Source organism: Chenopodium album, chromosome 18, assembly GCF_948465745.1.
Source record: "Chenopodium album chromosome 18, dcCheAlbu1.1, whole genome shotgun sequence".
NCBI lineage: Eukaryota > Viridiplantae > Streptophyta > Magnoliopsida > Caryophyllales > Amaranthaceae > Chenopodium > Chenopodium album.
This window is the reverse complement of record NC_137851.1, coordinates 72,793-99,453: the sequence shown is the minus strand read 5'-3', so window position 1 is coordinate 99,453 and position 26,661 is coordinate 72,793. Positions and strand designations below refer to the sequence as shown.

The 26,661-nt window shown below is 31.3% G+C and overlaps 1 long non-coding RNA gene, 1 other non-coding gene and 1 pseudogene across 3 annotated transcripts; 2 read left to right on the top strand and 1 right to left on the bottom strand.

The window, feature by feature from the left end:
* Positions 1 to 6,975: 6,975 nt before the first annotated feature.
* TRNAK-UUU (transfer RNA lysine (anticodon UUU)) lies at positions 6,976 to 7,047 on the bottom strand. Its single transcript has one exon. It is a non-coding gene; the product is annotated as a tRNA-Lys (tRNA).
* Positions 7,048 to 7,361: 314 nt separating this feature from the next.
* Positions 7,362 to 9,153, top strand: LOC145592542 (CBL-interacting serine/threonine-protein kinase 25 pseudogene; annotated as a pseudogene).
* Positions 9,154 to 20,562: 11,409 nt separating this feature from the next.
* On the top strand, positions 20,563 to 23,479 carry LOC145592541 (uncharacterized). Of its 2 annotated transcripts, none has more exons than XR_014102447.1 (4): positions 20,563 to 20,986; positions 22,731 to 22,919; positions 23,018 to 23,119; positions 23,209 to 23,479. It is a non-coding gene; the product is annotated as an uncharacterized LOC145592541 (long non-coding RNA). The 2 variants fall into 2 exon arrangements; XR_014102448.1 differs by having other exon boundaries at positions 21,770 to 22,919.
* Positions 23,480 to 26,661: the final 3,182 nt, after the last annotated feature.

Sequence of the window (26,661 nt, the reverse complement as noted above, 5' to 3'; positions counted from 1 at the left end):
ATATGGTATAACCGTATAATAGTCATTGTTATTATTATTATTATTATTATTATTGTCATTGTTGTAATATAAGCTTAAAAGTATGAAATATGGCTTTATATCATTAGCAATATCATTAGACATAAATTGAATTGAACTGAACTTATTAGAGCTGAACTGAACTGAACTGAAATTAATCTAATGAGAACAGACCCTTAATTTATCATTTGAAAGTAAGGATATATCAAAAAATCTTTATAAGTTATAAGGTTGAGAGCTTCTGTACAATACGTCACAAGTTCGAATCTTTCCCTTCGTTATAAAACCAACTAACCAAAAACTTAATTAAACTGATTGTTGAGGCCTAATTATATTGTAATACCCCGTATTTTTGAAATGTATTTCTAATTTATTAATTAATTAGTATTCTCTTAAAAAGGGTATTTTAGTAATTTATTTTACTATTTGGATTTTGGAGCCAAAATGATAATTGAATTTTGGCACCAAAAGTATTTTAAAACTTAATTATTATTTTTGGATAAGATTTATTATCCATTTATTTTATTTAAAAACCGGATTATTTATATATATTCCGGATATTTTATTTAAATAAAATTATATTTTATTTAAATAAAATTATATTTTATTATTTATTTAAGATGGCCAAAAATTCCTAATTTAATGACTATGATTTTCGGATTTTCTATGTATAGAAAATCTGATTTTCTTAGTTATTTTATTTAGTGAATAATTGGAATTTTATTAATTAATTATTTTATACAATAAATATTATTTACACAATTATTTTTAATTCCTTAAAACTAGCAAATTAATTCCCTAAATATCTAAAGCCACCGTGACGGATTTTTGGGTGACTTATTTTGGTAAATTATATTTTTAATTATCTCCTCAAAATATCTTATTTTCCTTAATTCTAATTCTCCATCTTTTTAATATCTAATCATCATATTTTCTTGCCATTCATTCTTCTTAATTATTCCCCAAGTAATTCTAATTTCCTTATTATTTTTCATGACATACATACCTTCCATATTCAAGTATACACAATCACCTTAATATCCAAACTTTTCTTAATTCTTTTGCTCACTTCTCCAAGTAATCCCTCAAACCTTACTTGCCATAATTCTTCCCACATTCTCTTGCCATAATTCTTGCATGAGGTAGCCTATAAATACCCCTTTATACCTCTCATATTCTTCACACCAAAAACCCAATTCTCTTCTTCTCTCTTATTCTTCTTTTCCCTAAACCTTTTCATACTTTTCTTCTCCTCTTTTCATACAAATATTATCTCGTATACCTTTGAAGCCAGTTTTCGGGCACTTCTGGTCATTTTTTGAGGTATTGATGTTTCACAAAAGATTATTCCCCTTGAAAAATCCTTGAGGTTAGGCTCAAGAATCACCCAATTCGGAGTTATGACCTCTGCAAGTTCTGCCTATTCTTTTCTACGAAAATTCAATTCTCTTTAATCCAATTCTTTTATCTTCTTCATGGTTAATTTTCTAAAATACAAATAAGCTATAATTTTACATTAAAGTATTATTTTAAAAGAGTTTTATAGTCCATGCACATTAGATTTGAGTTTATGTTGTGATAACCTTATGGTTATGTTATTTGCAAGGTGTATTCGTTATTGAACTTTGAAAGTGCGAAGTGTTGATTGATATTCGGATTCAAGGTTCTTGAGGTCCTTTTTGTGTGATTTTTCTAGCAACGATCAAGGTACGTTTAGGTGGCTAGATACTTTTGAAAGTGATTAGTTTGAATAACATGTTTTACATGATTTGATTGGTGATTGAATTAAATTGATTTGAATTATGATTTTGAAATAAATTATATTTGAAGGTATTGATTTTAATAAAAGTATTTTGAATGATTGATTTTTAAATCATGTTTTGAATGGTTTGAATTACTTATCATGTTTAAATAAAGGATTTGATTTTAAAAGGTTTGTTGAATTAAATAAAAGGTTTTTCAAGGAAGAGTTATTGATTTTGAAAAGTTATTAATATGAGATTTTATTCTCAAGTATCTATTTTAAAGGTTTTGATTTTGAAAGTATGTGGAATTATTAAAAAGGAGTTAGAATTATATTGAAATTTATTGGATATTTAAAAGGATCGGTGAACCATTGAATTATTATTATTAATGCTTTATAAGCATGTTGGTAATCCCACTATACAGATTTGGTTTATTGATAAGGCCTTGGAATTTGTATGACCAGGTCTTTCGTCAAGAATAGCCTTGTAATATAAGGAGACTAGCTTGGGGGGTGTGCACACTTGGGTGAGAAATTAGAATAAAAGAAATTGGATCTTAATAAAGAAATTGGTTTTATTAACTATTATTTATATATTGAATCATTGGAATCGGTTTTGGAATAATGAGTTTGGAATTTATTGGATTAATTATTGGAAATGATTTTTAAAACATGTTTGCAAATAAATTGAGTTTACATTAGCTTGCACTTATCGTACTTAGCATAATTTACTAATTCGTATTTCTTATTTGTTTTGGTTCGCCCTGTTTACCTTAATGGTAAGCAGTGTTGACTATTTTCAGGTGGAGTCATGAATGAGCATATGGGAGTCCTAGGATTTGCTTTACCTAGTTTAGGAATGTTGGTTACGTCTTTATTTGAGTACTCATAACAATGTTGCTATTTTTATAAGTAGTAATAAAAAAAAGTTGAGTTTCCGCTGCAAGTTTTGTTATTGAGTTAAGTATTTTGAGTAGCCTTGCGTAATCATGCGGCGGTAATACGCCTAAGTCTATCTCTACGGTATAATTATATGTATTATACTAGTATTTCCGTAGAGGGAGATTTGGGGGTGTTACATATATATTTTATACTCTATCACGTTTAGGCCTATCGCGGTAGCCGGGTACCCGCTCAGGGCCCACGGACAGAAAAGGTCCCATTTTCCAGCCTTAAGTACAAGAGACAACTATATTAACTTTATAGATGCAATTGTCAATATGGGTATCTCTATGGCTTGGTGGCTAGGATAAGTTGAAGTTAAATGTTCTCTATAGGTTCGACTACCATCCTCGATTTATTCTTTCGCCCTTAGGCCCCCAAAATCTTAAAAACGACTCTCATCACGTCCCCTCACATTTGAAAGTGGAGGTGGGTGAGTTTGAACTCGTGACCTTTGTGTCATGTCGACTCTGATACAATGTTAATTTTATGAAGCACCTCCGATTTGAGTGATTTTCAATTGATTAATATATATAGGGTTGCACTATCAGATCTAACTGTGTTAGGAAACCTTTACGGATAATTATACAAAATATACCACATATATCCTAAAATGCCAGAATATATTATCATATATTCTATCACCTTCTATTTATAATGCCATTATGACTCATATGCACAAAAAAACAAAAAAAAAAAAGGTCTTGTCCATTATGTTGTTTATGGTACACTTCTTGTGTATTTTAGTATAGATGCAGTGGAGGAGACACGTTGTGTCCTGTTAGGAGACATGTTGTGTCCTAATAAAAAAAAAGAACAAGAAGTTAGTTAAAATTTTGTTTAAATAAAATACAAAGTGCATTCTTATGCTAGAGCTTAGCCTAGTGGTTAGAGCATTAGTTTTCAATCAAAGGTCATAGCCTCGGAGGGTTCTTTTTTATTTGGTGTTATACCCGGTTCACCCTTTGGGCTAATCCGGATTCGGGGATCAGTTCTGGGTAGTTAGGTTCCAGCCCCCTCCGAATTGTTGTTGGAGATCGAACATGGGTCCTCCCTACCAAGTGTAGTCCCAATCATCACTACATCAACAACCAATTGGTATAGCCTCATAGGGTTCTAATATCTTACCCAACATTCTTTCTTTTTTTTTTTTTTTTCTTCTCATTGTTTATTCTTTTTAATGTCCTTTTTTTTTTTCCTCCTCTTAATGTCCTATTTATCCATTATCCTAAATAACACAATAACTAACCATAAAAGTTTGATCACATTGGGCAAGATTACTTTTCTACCTAAGATAATGAAATTGATGATATAATAATATGCTTTCAAAACTTGAAAACTGGTCAAGTTTAATTTTAACATTTCTTTTTTACATATGAGTATACATGAATTATTAACTATAAATCCTTATAATTAGTATTTTGGATCATCCTATTTAATACGAAAAATTTATCTAATGATTCTAAACCTATTATAAAAGATCTAAAAAAAATTAACGGGGTTATTGTTTAAAGCTTTGAATAGGGGTAATATTTGATGTATTTTTTGACAAATACGATTGCTAAGTAATTTTGAAGCTTGATATAATGAACATTCTTTCACAAATGTGTCTTAGTTTTTTTTTTTTTTTTTTTTTTTTTTTTTTTTTTTTTTTTGGGAAGATTTAAAGGCGTTGATAACATGTTTGATACTATATCTAGTAATCTGGACTTCATGTTTTTGGAGAGACTGGTTTCTTTTGCTGTTGAGTTATGTTTTTTGCTTTTCTTAGCTTGTGTGGTAAATGCTATAATGTCAACTTTGTACTGTTATTATTGCAGGTTTTAATGATAACATAATATAGGGGTTAAACCTTTAATACTGTATTAAAGCATTATACAGATTTTGATAATATAGGGGTTAAACGTAAAATTATACTTGATGTTATGTTTTTTAAAATTCAAATGAAGTGGATAGTGTCTCAAAATTAAAATTATGTAAACCATAAAAAAATCATACTTACGTAATTAATATCGATTAATATGCCACCTATCATGATTTTATAATCAAGAACTTAATATTAAAATAGACATCGGGGGTGACACGTGTCACACCCTGGTGTTGCTTTTTCCCTCCAAAATTTCCCTTCCTTTTTAACCGAATTTTTTTTTAGAATATTTTTATTATACAACTATAATAATATTATTTCAAACCTTTTATATTATTTTTGTAATAAATATTTTCCTTTTTATTTGGTGTTCGTAATTCTTTCATAAACATTTACCTAAAATATTAATCCAATCCTTTTTTTTAATTGATTCATATAATATATATTAATGATATCACTTTAAGCTGATTATTATTAGATTTTGCCAAAAATAATAATAAAATTAAATTGTTCATATAATTGATATTAACGAAATAACTTAAATTTTTCGTGCGGCTGGCCACACCATATGACGCCTATTATAAAAGAATAAAGTAACCTTTATAACACTAACGGGACAACCCTTGTAATATATATATATATATATATATATTTTTATCTAAAACATGATATTATATACTTTGTAGTAATATTTTGTTTTGCCTTTTAATATAGTTTATGATAATATAATTTCTATATATTTGATGGGTATGTTTTATCAAATTTTATTTGTTAAATTTAATATTTTTTTTGGAAAAAGCTGAATTTACCGGCTAAGCTAGTTAAGAACAAAATCAAAGTTTTCAATCGTTAAGAAAGAAGAAAGTCAGAAGCCTAGAACTTTAACTTGAACAAGGGAGCTGGATGTGGAATGACATTGCCCGACAAAGAAGATAAAGCCCACATCACTACACGGCCCACTTGTAATTGACTTAATACCTTAATTCAAATTCTACTCAGCGAATTAGGGGCTACATTAACCTCGAGAAATTAAATAAATAACTCAAGAATTATTAAATCACAGCCGTTTAATTTTTAAAATTGTGGTAGTCATTTTTCAACCAAATTGAAGGTAAAATGTTTACTTTTTTTTCTTTGTTAAAGGAGCAATTCAACCAAAATTTAAGCGATTTATATACTCTATTACACCCCCTCACATGAGAATCCATTAGGCTTGATGTGTGGATATAGCATGGACCCCACTATACCCAGCGTTTTAATATTCCATTTTAAAAGGGGGGTGGATGAGATTCGAATTTGTAATCTTTGTGTCATGCTGGCGCTTGATACCATGTTAAAGGACTGACTCAACAAAAAACTTAAGCTTATGGTTAAAGCCCGGGATCGGTTTATATAATCTATCATTCTTGCCTTTATAACATTTTTTTTTTAATTTTTTTATTTTTAATGTACTATTTTCGTGATTTTATTTCTTTTTGGCTGCCTTTGCCTTTGGCTGCCTTTCTTGTTCAAGGTTATATACAAATGGATGAATGGCTTATTGAGACCGAGCTACTCCTAATAATGCCAATAATGAAATAGTTACTCAAAGATTGCAATGCTTTAGGAGAATTCACCAAAGTCCCCACGAAAGATAAAAGATTAAATTAAAACGGAAATTGCAAAATTTTGAATTTTTAGAAAAGGAAGAAAGAATTTTTAAAGACAGGATTGCATGATTGGCATGGTATGATTTGAACATTATGAGTGCAAAACATTAGACGACAACTTATGGTCCAGAAATGCCAATGCTTCAAAGTTCAAACATTGGCTTCTAAGGTATTAGGCCAACCTTCTTCCTCTTCTTGTAGTGAAAGGAACCCGAGTATATAAAAGTTCGTAATTTTTTTTCTTTTTGAAACATTACTAATCACTGTGTAGTAATTTATCGAGTTATTGTTCAATTCATACCCCGTTTATGGGATTAAGGCTTTGATTAATTGAATGATTGTCAAATTCATGTCATAATTTTTTTAAAAAATTTATTAACATATACTTATTTAGTTTATCATATTTGTATGCCCTAATAATAAAAAATGGTGAAAACTTATACTACCTTCGTATGATATGTACAAGTTTGGGGTATTATTTGTAAGATATAAATTTTTCCAAAATAGAACATAATATTTAACGGAGGTAGTAGTTCATATCATTAATTTAAACAGTAACATATACTTGCATAGTTTATCATATTTGTATGCCATAATACAGGACTTGCATAGTTTATCATATTTGTATGCCATAATTCAGGCGTTGAGGCATAAAAAATGGTGAAAAGACATCGGCCTATAGTTAAAACCAAATGCAGTAAAAATTAAATCCCAAAAAAAAATAATATATAAAATAGGATTATTTCAGAAAATACCGCCGTCTGTGGGGATCGAACCCACGACCACGTGGTTAAAAGCCACGCGCTCTACCACTGAGCTAAGACGGCTTTGATAATCTATCTTTTTGCATAAATATATTATACCATTAACAATATTTCTCAAACACAGTAATTATGTGTTTATAAAAAAAACGCTACTCCATTTTACAGATTACTTTTATTCTTACAAGTTACTCGTATATCTAGTTGACACTTGACACGTTGACAGCACATAGAATAATGAGTAATTAAATTGTCCAATAATATTCTTTTTAAAAAAAAAATTAAGTTCAAGTAAAAAAAACTACAACAACAGAGGAAAACAGAGTAGTATGATTGATACCCTTTACACTAAATCCATAAAATTATTGCTAAAAGACAGCAAACCTTTGATTCGTATTCCAATTGAATTCTTCCTACAATTAAATTAATCTGAAATAACATATCATACTTTTTCATCTAATGTTCTCTGAATTTTTCCACATTATAACCCGAAAAAAAAAAAAACAGGGGATATCAGGGTGTTCCTGTTTCATTGGATACAGGACACACTGCTTTAATGTGAAAAAGTGTCACATAAATATACACAATTTCACTTCAATATGGAAGGTAGGGTTCTTTTTGGAAAATATGAGTTATCAAAGCTTTTAGGTGAGGGGAATTTCGGAAAAGTGTACAGGGCTAAAAACATTACAACAGATGAAATAGTTGCCATTAAGTTGATCAACAAGGATGAAGTGAAGAAGCATGGTATGTTTGAGCAAGTTAAGAAAGAAATATCGGTTATGAGGCTTGTCAAGCACCCAAACATTGTTGAGCTTAAGGAAGTCATGGCAACAAAGACTAAAATATACCTAGTCATGGAGTATGTTGGAGGAGGTGACTTGTACACTAAGATTTTTATGCAAGGTAAACTCGACGAAAATATTGCTAGAAAGTTCTTCCAGCAGGTGATCACTGCTGTTGATTTTTGTCATAGTCGCGGTGTTTGTCATCGTGACCTTAAGCTAGAAAACATTATGGTAGACTCAAATGGTGAAAATGTCAAGATTTGTGATTTTGGGTTGGCTACTTATCTTGGAGAGAAAGATGAGAGTAATTCTGATGCTTTACTGGCTACTGCATGTGGTGCATTTGCTTATATGGCGCCGGAGATCATTCGTGGGGAGAAATATGATGGGATATTGTCTGATATTTGGTCATGTGGGGTGATTTTGTATGCTATACTTGCTGGTTATCCACCTTTCCAAGATGAAAGTCGAACGAAAATGTTAAGGAAGATTAGGATCTGTAAGTATGAGTTTTCCTTAGGGTTTCCTGAGGAAGTCAAGGACTTGATTAAGAAGATTTTGGTGAAGAATCCAAAGGAAAGAATTATGATATCGGAAATAATGACAAGTCCTTGGTTTAGGAGAGGATTAAGTGGATCATATGAAGGTGATTCGAGTTTGTTTTGCTCCTCTCCTGAGTCTTCTTTCAATGCCTTTGATTTCATGTTATGTATGGCTTCGGGTTTAGACTTGTCCGGGCTGTTTGAGAATAAAAAGAGGAAACTTGGGTCGTTGTTCGTGACAAAGTGTTCGACTAAGGAAGTGTTGAAGAAAGTGGAGAAGATGGCAGAAGTGTTGAATTATGAGGCAAGAAAAGAAAAGGAGTCAAGGGTGGTGTTGAAAGGGGGAGAAGTGGGTAGGAGAGGGAGGTTGGTGGTGAGTGTTGAAGTGTTTATGGTACTGCCGGAGGTTAAGGTGGTCGAGTTTTCGAAGAGGGCTGGTGATCCTGTCGAGTACTTGAAGTTAATGGAGGAACAAGTGAGGCCGGCAATGAAGGATGTAGCTTGGAAATGGCAAGGAGATTGGTCTCATGGGAGGAATAATGGTGGGAGTGATGTTTTCCCTAGGTGGAATTGGTGTAGGTTTGTGAAACAATAGCTTTGAAAATTTACAATCTACACGATTTGGAGCTATAATCTGTAAGATTAAAACCCGCCCTTAGTCCTTTTACCTATTTCGTAATTTTACTTTTTGTGGGAATTATAGATTAAGAGCGATGTTGAATTATCAGATGTAGTGACCACTATATGTTTATTTATCATTTATTCTAGCTACATGTTTTGTGTAAGCTACATATGAGTTTGGATTTGTGTAGATAATGTAGTTCATTGAGTGAAATCCTAGTTCTTTGTATTTGACTCCTGAAAGTGTCATGTATATATAATGTTACGAATCTAATCAACTATTATATAATTTTCTTGTATATCTTTGTTATAAATGTTATAAGATCTCTAGAGGCAATTAATGTCTAGATTTGTTGAAAACTTGAAGCACACACCAAAAATGTCTATACACTCTTTTGACCCAGTCCATTTGACAAAATAACACAATATCAAAGAATTCAACCACCTCTATTGATAATTTATTATTAGATACTTCCTCCGTTTTTTAATCGCAATGTTTGGAATTTTACACTATTCACACTCTTTTGTTGGTATTTAGTGATTTATAAGCTGGAAAAAGTAAAGTGACATGAGATCTTGTTATATTCGACTCAGAATATTTCTTCGATACTTGAGAAACTTAGAGGTAGGGCAAACAACAAATCATGAATTGCAATAAAGTCACACACTTGTTATATACCATTAAAATGACTAGAGATGTTGCATATTCATATTATCTATGAATAGATGTTATAACGTATGTAGTTTTAGTTGTGTCATAAATCCAGAATTACTAAAGTAGAAATATCCTATCGATAATGACACAAAGGTTTTTATTCATGTGTAAGGAGGATCTCTTTCCATGACCTCTTCAACAAATTAAACTAGTATCCATCATATAGCTAAAATGAAAGTTTTATAACTGAAACAATGAAGTATTTGAAAATAATTGAGAAAAACACTAAATTATTGCAAACAAAAATTCATGAATAAATTGAGATTATTACGGGTAGTGGACATGGACCCTGATTTATAATAAAGTATTACATTATAAGAAAGTATATACACTCTTGTGCAAATAATAGATTTCAGGTACAATTGAATTTTTATGTATTCATTCATAATCAATCACCAGATAAATGCAGTTTTCAAAGTATTACCCATCCACCAAAACTTGTTTTATGTGCTTAATGTTTATACTGATTATATGATTAGCAAGACTAAAACTTTAAAAATGATATGATTTGATCAATCATAATCTAAAAAGGAGACAAATTATTGATAATTAGTTGTCTACCAATCTACCGTAACGTGCCATCAACAATTCAACATATTAGACAATATCAGACCTTGCCCACCTTGGGTTCCATTTTTTCATTATATTATACAAGTCGAATGTAATAATGCCCCTTATCTCTTTTGTTTCAATACTCCACCAACTTAATTATTCTTTAAAGGACATCATTTGACCTAATCCTATATTTCAATGGATTCATAACAAGTTAAAAGTAATATGCCTAATATATATATATATATATATATATATATATATATATATATATAGATATATATATATATATATATATATATATATATATATATATATATATATATATATATATATATATATATATATATATATATACTGCTACTAGGGTAGTTTAGGGCTAAATAAATTCCAGCCTGATGTTGTACTACTACTAATGTTTCTTCTTATTTACAATAAAAGGGCAGTTTAGGGCTAAATAATTCATTTGCTACAAACGAAGGCAATATATATAGTGATTATGGGTCAAATGAGAAGTTCCTCCTCTAAATAAGAATTATGAGAAAAATTTATACGCATATATTTTTGTATATATATGCGTATTAGATTAACCGGTCATGTTAACCTATATAACACATATACACATTAAATACAATCATATTCATTATAAATCAAGAGGGGAGAACATCCATGATATCATCTACTATCAAAATATGTTTAATGATTCGAGGTGGGAAGTTAAAGTGACGCATGAGTATCGCGAAGGGAATAGAGCGGAGGATTGGTTAGCCAACCGCAGATCGGAGTCATTCAAGACTCTCAACTTGTTTTCTTTAATAACATTCTGGTAGAACTTAGTCGTATTTTAGAGGAGGGTACAAGGGGTGTGGCGTTGCCACATTTTGTCCCTCCGTAGTTAGGTGTTAGTTCTTTTTGCTGCTTGTTTTTTTTCTTTGCTTTTTGTTGTTTTCCTTCTCTTTTGGTCTTGTACCTCATTTGAATCAAATATATATATATATTCATTGTAAATTAAAAGTTACCCTTAAATGAGTTAAAATGTATGCTGTAGTAGAATTTCAGTTAAAGTTACTATAAAAATTGTTTGATTAAGGGCTTGTTCTCTTTAGCTTAATTTCAGTTCAGTTCAGCTCCAATCAGTTCAGTTTAATTCCTAATTTCCTTCTCTTATAAACAATTCATTTTAGTTCAGTTCAGCTCCAATCGGTTTACTTAAGTTCAGTTCAGTTCAACTCAGTTTAATTCATTAAATAAGAACAAGTTCTAAAGCTATCCTTAGATTTAAAATTAACGATAATCCACTTTATACAAAATTAATTGTTATATTTTTGAGAGGAGAAGATTCGTTTTAATAAGATTTTTTAAAAGTTTTTTTTTTCCATTTAGTGTAGAAGATTTGTTTTATTAAGATTTTTTTTTCCCTTAATGATGTAATCATTGGCCCTAGTTGCTTTACGATAGCATGGGATAGATACATTTGAACATGGAAGATAGATAAGATACATCATGATGATAAATCCAAGAACATGTTTGCTTTAGTTATGTTTATTGATCAAACTTTACAGTGGAAGAATAGAGTGACGTTCAACGTTTAGTGACTTAATTGGTCAGTGGTTACATGCTTTTGCTAAATAATGGAGCAAGATAAGGTTCTTTGTGAGAATGTGACATTTCAAACAAGTACTTGGTCAAGTGTCCACATCACAATATTTTTAATCAATTTGTTTATTTTTCTAAAAAAATTATGGAGTATTATTAAAAATATAAATAAGCAACGAAAATTTTGATTTCGAAATAATATTCCATAAAAATTTACAGAGTAATATTTAAAAATTACAACATTATTTTTTATCAATTTGTGTTTTATTGTGTTTATATTCAGTGGTTTTATTTTCTTTCTCCATTAAAAGCGACTAAGGGTTTGTTCTGTTCAGCTTAATTTCAGTTCAGTTTAGTTCATTTCAGTTCCTAATTTCCTTCTCTCATAAACAATTCATTTTAGCTATATTTAGTTCAGTTCAACTCTAATCAGTTCAGTTGTCTTCAGTAAATCGGAACAGGCCCTAATTCCACCATCATTTTCTAGCAGCTTTGCCACCAAATTAAAAGAAAACCTTACATAAATTGGAGAAGCACAAGGCAAGGTTAACCCAAAAGCCAAGGGTTTGTCATCCTTCTGTATTTAAGGTGCTCTTGAGCTATGGTGAAATTTTTAGAGTGATAACCTACAATTTTCAATTTTGCCCCGAATTTATAGCATGAAAAGATAAACAACCCCCTGCTTTTGTAGTTTTGTTTATCAAATTGATTAACTTGCATTTCCTATTTATTTTACATAGCAACATTGAGAAGATATCCCAAATGGCCACACGCCCATACTCATCTAAAACAAAGGATGTCCTTCTAAAGTTTGGCCCATGTGAATTTGGGCATCTATTTTATAAGTATCCACTAAAACTATGGGCAGGGCTGAAGTATGACTTATATCAGATATTAATTCAGATGTCACCACCTGCCTTTTTTACTACAGTATATTTGGAACCCAAAAAAACATACCACGTATATTGCTAGGCCCAAACGAAAAATGCGAAGTACTAGCTTACCTCTATTCCCTTTCTGTCTCTTCTTTGTTTATAATTCTTACATCTATAAGAGACTAAGGGCCTGCTCTTATTGACTTAATTCAGCTGAACTGAACTGAACCAAATATTTTATAAGAGAAGGAAATTAGAAGCTGAACTGAAGTTATTAGAGCTAAAGTGAACTGAAAATAAACGTATGAGAACAAACCCTAAGAGTACATTCAACATCTACTCAAAATTAATACTTTCCCCGTCCCTCTATTTTTTCCCCATATATGTATGTTCAGTTTATTAATTTTTAGTTGCGTAAAGTACATCTATGGGGCGAGTTCGCCCTAGGAGTAGGGCAAAAACATGGGCACCAATTTTCGCAAAGAGGGTATTATCTTAGCTCTCACCCGCCTGACCAGGCGAGCTCGCGCTAGGGGTCAGACGGAAATTCAAACCTTCATATGCTATTTCGTAGTGGGTTGTTCTCCTCGCCCTTCTCGTGCCCATTCTGGCAGGCTTGCCCGGGGTCGGGCGAAAGTTTGGGGATGCAATTTTCAGCAGTTTTGATTCTTTATTCATAGCCTACGTATACCAACTGTGCCTATTCATTATATACAAGCAAAAAAACACCTAGTATCATGAAACCCTAAACACAATAAATACAAAGCCAAAGCCATAGAGATCTGAGCAATTCTTGAAGTAATTCCAGCCTTCCACTCAGGGTACAGAGTTGAAAGGTAGATGTATTACCCTTGGGGAGCAATCGTCACTGGGAGCCTTGTATCAGTGGTTGCGAAATGCGCTTTCAGGACAGACGTAAAACGCGTCACAGCTTATATGAGATCTACAATTGATTATTGTATTTTGCCCTAATTTCTCTATTATTTTCATGATTAAAAAAAAAAAACCATCAATATTCGTGCACCTAGTCATATATTATACATACCTAGTTATAGTATGCCGATGTTCAATACTCCAATCTTATACTATATACATTCTTGTATACTCATCAATATTGACAATATACTAGTAGTAATTAAGCTTTCTCTCCTTCTCTCCAAGCTTTCTCATAACTCTATCAGTAAATTGGTAATGACCCCAAATTATGGCCAAGAGTTTGTTACCATAACAAAGGAGCCACTAATAATTACTTTGCCCTTGGCTAATTCAAGGGTCTTATTGAACTTTGCTTGTCCTTCAGCAATATTCAAGAAGCTATGCTCATCCTTCTAATTTTGTTTTAAGAGTCAAATTAAAAACAATCACAATCAAGCTAGACGCTAATGAATTGATTTGAAGGAAATATCTTCAATAATAAATTGTGTTAATATTGCAGTTGCGTATACTAATTGAATTTATCTTGTCCAAGAAAGCGTGGATTACTTCCGTGTATTGGTTATGTTTATGTTATTTACAGACATGTTGGAATTTAGCAGGCACAGTTCCACAATAAAATAACATAATCCCTCTAAATTTTTTGTTGACACGTTTTGATTTTTACACTATTCATCACAAACTATGTTTTGACTAACTTTTGTAATTTAAAGGTACGATAAAATATAGTTAAGCTGGATCTTGTTTAAATCGTCTTTATGTAAATTTTATTAATTTTTTTTTTTTATAATTGTACAATGTTGATAATTAGAGATATTAATCATTAAAACTGTGTGCTGACAATGATTTAAGGAACATGTTAACTAAAAGTTAAATGGGAAGTTGTTGTTAGTGTTGTAGAGAAGCGAATCGCGCTGCTGATTGGCTTGCAAACTATGGAGTGACAGCGGAGCAAAACCTGGTTCTGTTTGAGGCGATCCCGAGGGATCTTCGTGTAGTTTTATTGGAGGATTTGGGGGGAGTTGCTCTTCCTCGTATGGTGCCGAACAACAACAATAAAGGGCCTTGATTGGGGTTGCGTTGGTCTGCTACTAGCTGCTTCTCAGCTGTAGCTTTGGCTTTTTATATTTTCTGTTCTTTTATTTTCCTATCTTGTTTTTGTTGCTTTGGTGTGTTAGTTTGTTGCTTTTCTGTTTTGGTTTGTTTTCTGTATGGGGCTTCCCTCTCCTTCACCGAAAAAAAAAAAAAAAAAAAAAAAAAAAAAATGGAGGAAGCGTTACAAATAAAGAATTGTTACAATTAATTTTATCGGAAATGAATGAAAAATGGAAGCATATCAATTAATCTGGAACGGAGTTTATAATTAATGATTTAGCTCACACATAAATAATTAAAGATGGTGAAATTAGAATGTGGATACATGAATAAGAAAATTACTTACACTACCACGCACCTACTATCGGTTCACCGTCAATAACATCATCATCTAAAATTCTAAACTAACGATGAGTCGGAGAACACTATAAAATGAGTGCATTAATCAGTCATTGAAAGAATATAATTGAGAAAATTATTTTATACAATTACATTTTTATTTTTGTCAATCAAGCATTGTTATTACATTTCTACCATAAATTCTTATATACACGGTACACCTAGTGCATGGTGTACCCCTTACCCAATATATATATATACTCACACGGCAAATACAAGTTTATCTGTCACATAAACAAATTTTTTTAATTTGGTGACATTTCTGTAAATATTTTGAAAAGGCGTGGTTATTTATTCAATACTTTTGGTGAGTTTGTTCAAATACTGTTTGCAATTTGCATTTAGAAAATTACACATGTATCCCTCAACTAGTATATAAAAAGACGCATATACCCCTCCACTGATACTTGAAAAAACGATTATACTCCAAAATAAACAAATTTTGTTAATCTAGGGAATTAATTGGGCACAGCTCATATACTACCTCCGGTTCGTATTATATGAAACTTTGGTGTAATATTTATGAGATATAAAAAATTCCAATGTTGCATATAATACGAACCGAAGGTGGTATATATATATATTCATTTGAGTAATGTTTTTTACATTTTCTTAATCTACATCTAGTTGCACCTAAAAATCATGTGGTAGATAAAAGTATCAGCTTAGCACAACTCAATTTGTGTTCCCAAATTTTCATAGTAATATTCAAAACATGTGGAAATAACATTGACTGTCGACTTGAGCAAGTGAAATACCGAGAACTAGCTTAGAACATATGAAAAGCAAGAATACAATTATATCGTCATTAAAATGATGTGATCAATATGACGTCATGTAAGTGACGACGTTAATATTACAACAAATCTTACACGATGCATGCACATTCATCTACAACGACGACTTCACATTCAAGTCTTCCATTGAATAACTAAAAAGGTTTTTTTTTTTTTTTTTTTTTTTTTTTGGATTACAAAGTATGTCTTCAAGAAATCTCACTTTACTATTAAAAACAAAACTATGGATTGTAGAAAAAGATGGCCAAAGAATTTTCAAAATGTAATGTATTTCCTATCTCCTTTGATAACACATCAATTGGCCGGGTTGAAACTACTAACTAAGAAATATTTTGTTCAGTTACCTTTTACTTATTTCAAAAAAATAAGTATAGATAAGACAATAAGTTAAATAATCCAGATAAGTTCAGAAAAATTAGTTTTGATAATGTAGTAAATTTATTTTTTACTTAGAGATTATTTTGTTCAATTTATTTTTACTTAATCATGGACTTTTTTTAGAAAATCTTCTAATTTTAATTTGACAGCAATTATTCAAAAGCATGACTGGAAATTCGTCTAGAATTTTGTACTTCTTCTATTTTTGTAGATGCGTCACTTTAGAAAAATTATTGTTTGTATAATTTAACTAGTGTGTGGCCCGGCGTTTCTGCAGGTGTTACTTTGAGTATTTTTTTTTATATTAATAAAGAGCTTGAAATAAAGACTTGTTGATTTATTAATTGTCAGTAAATTGTAATAATACAATGACAACAATAAATTATTTTGGATTACTTATACATTTATATAAGATTCTATTATGTATTTATATATTTATATGTATAGCAGTATAGAACATGATTTGGTTGTAGCTATGATGGTAATAAGTGTGGTATTTATTCATTGAGGTTTAGTATTCAAACCTCATTGTAGATTTGCTGTCAGGAATATAATTGAATGTTTGTATAATTGCTGTCAATAAATTTATATTTGAACAACTGTGCATTTAACCTAATTTATTAACTAAATAGGAAAGTGATGCATCTAAATTAAAACTTTCATAAATATAAAAAGTGATGCATCTAAATTAAAACTTTCATAAATATAAAAAGTGATGCATAAAAAACGAAGAAAGTATAACACATGAATTTTAAAATAAAAGATGGTAAAAAGTACATTGAAAGTAGGTGTTAATATTTTATAAGCTTCTCATTTTATTTTAGGTACAAGACAATGCAATATGATAGCTAATTAGTAATTAATTAGCTATACACGGAGTAGTTAAGAAATTTCTTTTGGTCGTGTCAAGGAAAAGAACAAAGAATTTTCTATTGTTTAGTCAAGTCAATTTTCTATTATTGTTTAGCTTTAACCAAAAGCAAAGAAATCATTACACTAAGATGAATATATTATGGCATGACCATAATTTTTATAATTTTATCTTAACTAAGATGAATAAGTATATTACATGCGTAACGTAACCTTAACTAAATTTCCATTTTCTTTGTTTTTGGTATTAATTACTCCCTCAGTGGCCCCGAGAAGAATGCCTCTTTCGGTATGGCCTATGGGTCAAAAAACCACCATATTTAGAAACAGCCATTGTTTTTTTTAGTGATGAAGAAAATGAAGGATTCATGACGATAGCCCTTTAGACCCGTAAGACGTAAGCCATATGACATCACTTCGTTACACAATCAAAAAATTTGGCAAAAATTGTCACCTATGACTAATTGACTTAATCACCTTTACTAATGTTACTATGTATGACATGGTCCTTGGATAACACCAAACAAAATGGATTGGATGTACATATGCTAGCTACATCAACTACCAAGTAAATTTGATGTGTCTATCCAACGAAAATTGCTGTAGATTTTGATGAATCTCTATTTGACAAATCACCTTCAAAATACTTCCCCGCACCACCCTTCCCAAAAAAAAAAAAAAAGAATGGCAATGGACGTAATTTGTATTGGAGATAATTTCAAGGAAGTATCTTGATATTTATTTTCCTTGCATATCACAGCCGTAATGCATGCTATATTGCTATGCATATCATATCTTTTGATCATGCATATCTTTTGTAATATTCTATAATTGTATATTATCTTCTATTATTTTATTAGATAAATATCATTCTTTAATTAGTTAGTGCTACCTAACTTTAGGAGATACTCTTGTATTATAAGTATTGTATTCTTATATTCATAAATATATGAAATACTTTTAGCTTTTCATGGTATCAGAGCAGGAAGACTCCTAACATTTTTTTTTCCTACTCTACGCATAATATGGGATGTGCTTCCATTCCTAATGATGTTGAACTCAACCACCTTTTAATTGTTGTTGATCTCGCTAATATCATTGACAGACTAGAGTCGTATCACCTAATCAAAAGTATTACCTAAATCCTCTAACTAAAGTAGATAGGGAAGTAGGGTCGAATCCACAGGGAAACTGGTCTTCCTACTCCTAATTAATTAATATAATCTAAATTATTAACGTAACCAGTTTGTTGTTTGTAATATGAAATTATACTACGGAGATTATGTTTAGGGAGAAAATCAATAATAAGAAGGCCTAGGGTCATAGGTTCACCAATAATTAATATTCCGGGATAAAACATAACAATCAATAATTAACATTGCACAAATAACATGATTAACAGGCTCTCGCAATTTATTAATCAACATAGATCTAACAGGCTCTCGCAATTTACTAGATCTAAGTTCCTATTGAAAATAGCCTTTAATATCAAATTAACATCTGCTCGATTTATCAATTCAATATTGCTAAACATTCACAATCAAATTACATCTGCTCGATTCATAATCTAATTGCAAAGAATTAAAACAATTCAATAAGAAATTACCATGCAACATCAATAATCAATAATAACAAATTATCCCTTCATATTAATTATGGATCCCCATAAACCCTAGAATTAAACTACTCACACATAATTAAATCTAAACTAATCAAAGCAATAAAATAAAACATGATAGAAGGAATAAAATAAAATAAATGAGATTAAGAGAAAAGAAATCGTTACCAAAGTAATCGGAATAAAGAGTTGAGTAAAGAACAAAGTATAAAGTGTAGAGAGAGAAAATAAGCTTAAGTAGAGAGAGAAAGTCTAAGAGAAAGAATTACAAAAGTAAAGAGAGAATAAGGAAGTGTAAAAGAATCCTAAACTTGCTTAACAAAAACATATTTATAATAAGCAAGAATCCTAAACTAAAACAAATTAAACGATGCTTAAAAGATCTATCAGAGACACGCGCCTGACCGGGCGCCACACCGCCCGACCGGGCGCGCCTTTTTGATCGGGCGAAGGGCTGCTGCGATATAAGTCTTCTTTGCCCGATCGGGTGCGCCATCGGGCGGACCATCGGGCGGACCACCGGGCGGACCATTGGGCGGACCACCGGGCGGACACCCTTGGGCCGCTTGGACTCCTCGTTTAGGCTCGTAACTTGGCCCAAACCAAATATCCTCTTTGGGGCTTTAATCATTCGGTCCAAATGTCTCGTCTTCACACAAGTCGAGCCCTTATTCACCGGTTTGATTACTCTAACCGATCTTGGGCTACGAAAGATGGCCGTGCTCCTCCAATGCTCGTAGTTGCTCCATAAAATCCCGGGAAAGTACTCCAAAGGTGCAATTCCCTACAAAACTCAACCAAAACTACGAAAACACTAGAAAACACATATTAGTAATAAAAGTGGCTCTAAAGAGCCAAAAACACTACTAATAATGACCAAGGGACGGGGGTAAAATACTACATAAACTAGACATATCAATCATTAAGCTCAAAAATACCAATTACTTCCTTGATATTTATCTCCAATAATCTGGACAATCTGTACTGTTATCGAAGTGCACTCAAGGTATAACTATAGTGCGTGTCATATCGAACAATTTAACCTATGACATATTTTCATTTAGCATACACATAACTTAATAGATCCAATTTTTGTCAAAAAAATAGAGCAAGAAAGGGCAGTAACTTTTACAATATAAAATAAACTCGCCCCACACGCCCCCAATTTTAGAAAATAATTCTCAATTCAATTTCCCTAATTTCCCCCAATCTGATGGAAACCTAGGCATCCCACCAGTAGTACTCCAGGTATTGTTCTTGTAGATCCAAGAAGCGTAAAGGAGCAATCTTTGAACATACAAGTAAGATCCAAGTCAATAATACCAATTGAGTATTTTTGGTCTTTCTTCTAACAAATCCGTTATACTACCTCTGAATTTTTTTAGTTGCAATTTTGGGTATTATTTGACAGGTATAAAATATTCCAAACACTAGTAGAAAAAATGTCATTTGTAACCCCCTTTTTGTAACCAACAATACTTTTTAGTTACAATTAGTATATTTGTAACTAACATTTAAAAAATCCGTTACAATTAATTAGTAATAATTTGTAAGACTCATGTAATCGTAACTGACTAAGATTTGTTGGTTACAAGTAATTGTTATTGTAACTTACAATTAAATTGACTGTTACGACTGCTATACTTATATTTTCTGTAAATATATATTTGTAACTGTTAACACATAGTCCGTTACAAATACTAATTTTATTTTATTTTTTTCAATAAAGTAATAAAAAAAACTAAGCTAGTCAACAGTAAAACCCTTGACCTCCTATTACCCCCAACCTTAGTCTAAAATATTTCCCCCAAAACAAAAAAACTCCCACGAGAAATTCCCACAAAACCCAGAAAAATTCCCAGAAAACTAGAAAAATTCCCCACAAAACCCACGAAAATTCCCCACATTCCCCACAAAACCCACGAAAATTCCCCAGAAAACCTACGAAAATTCCCCCAAAACAAAAAGCTCGCTGGAGTTGATCGAAGATGGCGACCTGCGAGGCTACGATGGGTTGAAGCCGCCGGAGTTTCGCCATCCACCTGCAACTTGAAGACCGCTGGAGTTCCGCCGGAGTTCAAGCAATTACTGACCACTACGCCTTCCACAATTACTGACCTACGCCGGAGTTCAAGCAGGTTCTTTCTCATCGGTGCTGTTCACCGTTGTTTCACCGTCAGGCCGCTGGTTTGACCGTCAGCCACCGTCAGGACGCTTCAACAGTAGGTATTTGTCGAGAATTTTTTGGTTTTTTTTTTACATGCAAATTGGGCTCTTTCACTTCTTTGGCTGTTGTACTCTAGAAATCCTGAGGCTATGCTTATTTTTTTTTTGCAAGTTCTGATTATTATGTTTATGAATTTCTGAATTCCGAGGGCTATGCTTGAAATTCGAGAGTCTTTCTATGCTTGTATGATTTTGCGATGATGAAAGTTTGGGGGTAAATGCTAGTAATCAGATTGAAATCTGCTTTCAATTTTTTGTTTCAATCTTATTTGATTTGGGAGTTTGATTTTATTATATTGAATTCAAATTTCTGTTTCAGTTTTTTGTCTCAATTTTCTGTTTATATTGCATTTAAATACCTATTTCAATTTTGTGTCTCAATATTTTGTTGATAGTTTCTGTTTATATTGTATTTATCTATTGTATTTGAATTATATTTTGGGAGTCTCAATTATATTTTGGGTTAAGATCTTTGAGGTGTAGTTGTGTAATTTAATTTAATTTAATTTTATAGGGTTAATCTCTTGATTTTTGGGTTGTGTAATGTTTTTGAATGCTTTGATTAGCTTGGTTTTAAGTGTTATATGTGTTATCTCACTGTGACGTGGATTTTGTCGATCTTGGGTTTATGACATTTCATATATAAAGTCCATCTGCCTTAATTAGTGTGTGTTATATCATAGTGTATACTTTGTCGTTCAAATTCTAGTTATGAATCACGTCATAACTGGGTAGATACTTTGCTTTTTTTGGTGTTGAATATAACATGTTATTACATTATAGAAATGAATCGTGAATGGATGTATGATGCAATTCAAACTTCACCTGCATACTTGGAAGGAGTTAAGGAGTTTTGTAAAATTGCTGTGCAACATCAGTGGAGTGTTGTTGTAAAATAACTTGCACTTTTGAAATCCCGTATCTCGTTGTGTGATGATCCTAGATATTATATTTACTTTGATATGAGTTGTGCAATCCAATTGCATTATACTGCATCATCTGTGAGTTGCAAGGATCTGATAAGATTATTACCACTCGTGCTTGCTGGTTCTGGATTTTAACTTTGTCGTTGTGAGAGGTCTAGTGAGACTTTGGAAACAGGCAGCAGTTGCTCTTATGTGGATGATTGATGAGATGATAATAAACATTGTGTTTTGAGGGTGTGGAGAGGAGAATCTGGAGTACTTTTCATTTTGGCTAGGACTGTATTTTATGTGGGCGATGTTGATGCCCCAAAAGAGGGTTTCAGCAGCTACATTGCCTATGTCTATATATGTTGTCTTCTGGAGTACTTTTCATTTTGGCTAGATTTCATGATTGAGAATCCCCCTGCTGTAATGCTGCATGTCTATATATGTTGTCTTCTGGAATTTCATTTTATGCTTAAGTCTAGAAAGATAAAGGTGTATATGAGTAGTTCATTATGCTACATTTCATGTTGTTTGTGCTCGTTTTTTAATTTTTTGTTTGAAACTGAGTTTTTTTTTGCACTAGTTTTTCAAATCTCATAAGTAGCCGCTGGCATGCCATTTCTATTTTATGGATTAGGGATTAGAAGGGTTGGCTTTTGATTTGAAAAATCTGCAATGAGTCATGGATCATTCTTTATTCTCTAGTTTTTAACTGATGTAAAGTATATTATTTGAGAGGTGTGTTAAATCCTGCAAAATATTGATATCGTCAGTCTTCTTATGTCTGAAGTAGAAATTTATCCTGCCATCATTTGGTTTTTGCATGGTTAAAGCCTTCCTTATACCTTAGTACATGACTACATTGCTGCCTTCTGCTCTTACAATATACTGCACCGAGGTACTGGTGTGCTGCCTTCTGCCTTCATGTAGAGTAAGGTTAATGTTTCATTGCTGCACTGAGGATCTCATATCTTCATAGAAGGAAAAATAGAAGGAAAAATTTGTTATTTAAGCAAATGGAGGTACATAAGTGATATCCTTTATGTTATACAAGTTTACGTATGCATGCATTAGTATTTTAATGGGTATGTAATTGTGGGATATGATGTTTAAATTATAGTGTGCTCAACAAAAAGGAGGTACTGAGTGTGGATATTACGTCATGAGGTACATGTATGAGGTTGTTGTTGATCACAGTGAGTGCGAGGGTAATTTAGAGGAGGTAAGTGACGTTTGATATGTTGTGTGAAATAATTGACATTACTTTGTTGAATGTATTTGAATTTTTAATATTTGATTGTATTTTCCCAGGTATATTCTACAAGGAGAATGGCTTATGATGAAAAGGAATTGAATGAAACTCGAGAACAGTAGGCAAATTTCTTTAGAAGAAAATATTTGTTGAATGAACCTATTTAGTTTTATTTTCATCAAATGCATAACTAATTTGATTGCATATGTAGTTATGGTGGACTTGTTTGTTGATTAGTGAACGGATTTACTGTGTGTGACATGTAATTGGTTATGTTGATGACTTCATTTATTGGTGAATGGTAATGATGTTAGAGTAGTGTTGTGAATACAGGTTTATATACAGGTTTTTATTAATCATCAAAACAGGGGAGATGCTGTCCGTTTTCCTATAGGAAAATGAGATTGTATATGTGTCTATGTACTCAAACCTGCACGAACTATCTATGACATCTTCTCCGTATATAAATTATTTGGACGGAAAAAAAAAAAAATTATTCGTAACCAACATATTAATCGTTAGTTACAAATAGCCTGAAGTATTATCATAAATTGAACGTATAATTATAACTGACAATAAATGTGGTAGTTACGAATAAACATATAATCGTAACGGACAATTAACATGATAGTTACAAATAATAGCTTAATTGTAACTAACATTTAAAAAGTTAGTTACAATTAATTGTCAAATTAGGCTATAAAATGGGGTATTTGTAACTAACATTAGAGAGTCCGTTACAATTGCCTAACTTTTTGTAACTAACAGTGTTGGTTACAAAAGCCTAATAGTATTTGTAACCCCTGTATACGTAACGGACAAAGGTTGGTTATGAAAAGCCCGTTTTTGTCAGTTACAAATGAGTTTTTTCTACTAGTGAAAGTTGCAATTAAAAAAAAAATCGGAGGTAGTATTTGAGTTCCTGTTTATCAATTGTTCTTTCCTTTCATTTTTTCTTTCAACAGTATGTAGTGAACAGTGTGTATCAATCACTAGCTATGGTATTGCTCTACTCCCTCTGCTCGTATTAACTGCAAGAATCAAAGTTTAAGAAAATTTATAGGACGGGGTCTAAAAGAGGATTTTTTTTTTTTAATTGAGAATTTTTTCTAAAATTGGGTCTAAAATCGAAGAAAATAATTTCACTTCAGTAAAAAGAATTTCAGTTCAGCAAAAATAATTTCATCGGCGCAATAAAATTAATTTCAGTTCAACAAAAATATGGTGAAGTGAACGAGACCTTAGTGAGAGAGAAATTATAAAATATTGGTGGGTCCTTTTTAAATATAGAAGTGTTGCAGTTATTATGAAACGGAGTAAAAAAAAAGTGTTAAAATTAATACAAAACCGAGGAAGTATTATTTTATTTTATATTTTTGACAAGGGAGAAAATCCGATTACACTTACAGGGGTTTAAGCTTTACTCTCTTTAACTGTTCTTACACAAGTAATTAACCGAGGATGGGGTATACAACTTCATGGCCTGCTGAAAAATACCAATGTGGGGTTCGTTTGACAATTTCCTTTTGGGGCGGATGAGTCGATTTACCGTGACATCAACCAAAACTGATATATTTGTCTAATAAGTACGAAGTATTTGTAATAAAGTTTTTATTTGTATACAATATTCTTATATTTGTTTGTTTGTTATTTAATTTGTAAAAGACCTAAATTAATTTACATTGAATTATTTTATGTGATTAAACAATGCTATCCAAAGTTATGTAATTAATTGGCTTCAAAAAAAAAAAAAAAGAGAAAAAAAAGTTATGTAATTAATTAAACAATGCTACCCAAAGTGGCAAAGTATAATTTTCCTAAAAATAATAAAAAATAATAATAAAAAAAAGTGGCAAAGTATAATAGATACACGGGTTGTTTTGCTTGGATGGTGCATTATATTATTATTATTATTATTATTATTATTATTATTGTTTATTATTATTATTATTATTATTATTATTATTATTATTATTATTATTATTATTATTATACAAAGGAATCTGATCAAACTTTAACCTTTATGATTTTTTGGTTCAATATTTACAGGTCAGAACACTTCTTAGAGAGATGTAGACGGAAAATAATGGAATTCCTTACCCCAAACACCCTCATTTAGTAAGATTAGAATCTCAAATATTTAAGATATGATGAGTTTAAGAACTTACTAAGTACAGTGAGCCAGCACTAATGACTCGTAGAAATTAGATACGGTCCGTCTGACTTATGGCCTTATATCTTTTTTTTGACAGGTATGGCCTTACTTCTTCCGTATTTTAATAAGTGTTACACTTATCAAATGCGGCCGTGTTTTAATAAGTGTTACACTTCTTTTTTTTTTTTTGGCAAAAAGCTATATTTTAATATTACTCCTTCCCCCCCTTCAATGGTCTCCACCCAACCCCACTACCACTTCTTTTATTATTTTTCTCCTCTCACATTCATTACTTTTCAATAAGTTGCTAACTTTACTATTATTTTTTTTTTAATACTCTAACTACCCCACTTACCTCTTATTTTATTTAAGTCAATTAAGTTGCCTAAAACTATGTACCGGTCAAAGTGTAACACTTATTAAAACACGGAGGGAGTATATTCCTACCATCTACGCTCCACTTATGAATGTATGATATATTAACAATGTATTTATTATTAAACTCTCTTAAAATATTTAACAGAAAAAATCATTATCAATCAAGTTAATTATTGACAAAACATGTAAATTACCGCGAAATTTCGTTATATCTCTACTTCAAATCTGCCTTTTATGCACAAATCTGTATTTTATAATAAAGAAGTTAGAATTAGTTCAAGAATCAAGATCGTGTGCACAGAGATCTAGAATAAGCTATCAGCAAACAAAAAAAGAGAGATTTTGATTTATTTATTTACACTTGATATTTAAAAACAAGAGTTTGAGGTGGCAATGTATATCTATATCATCCCTCAATATATATATATATATGTCAGGTCACGAGGCAAGTGTCGCGCCACGTTGGACAGATTTAAATAGAGTTTATAAGATAAAGAAAGTTAGTTTAGAATTCTGTTTGGATAGAATTTTAGGATAAAATTGTTGGTTTAGAATTTTAATTTCGATAAAATATCAATATTTCAGATGCACAAATTGAATTATAATTTTATTCAAAAAAATTATTAGATTATAATTCTCAAAAATTATCATATAAATTTATTTTTTATATCATAATATTTTTTGGAGCGAAGGAAGTAGTTCAAAGCGTAAAACATCCATTTATAATATATATATTAATCGGTATAAATAATATATTTCACAATCTAATAGAGTTTTATTACTATGTAGACCTGTTAATTAGGGTCGGGTCATGAGTCATCTCGGATTGGGTCACTTCAGGTTACGAGTCAAGAAATGTTCAATCCTTGCCCAAAGTTTTGGGTTCGGATCAACTCAACGGGCATTGAACATTTATTTTATTTAATTTATTTTTTGCTATTTTTTTTTTTAATGTATGAAATCGAACATTTCCACCAAC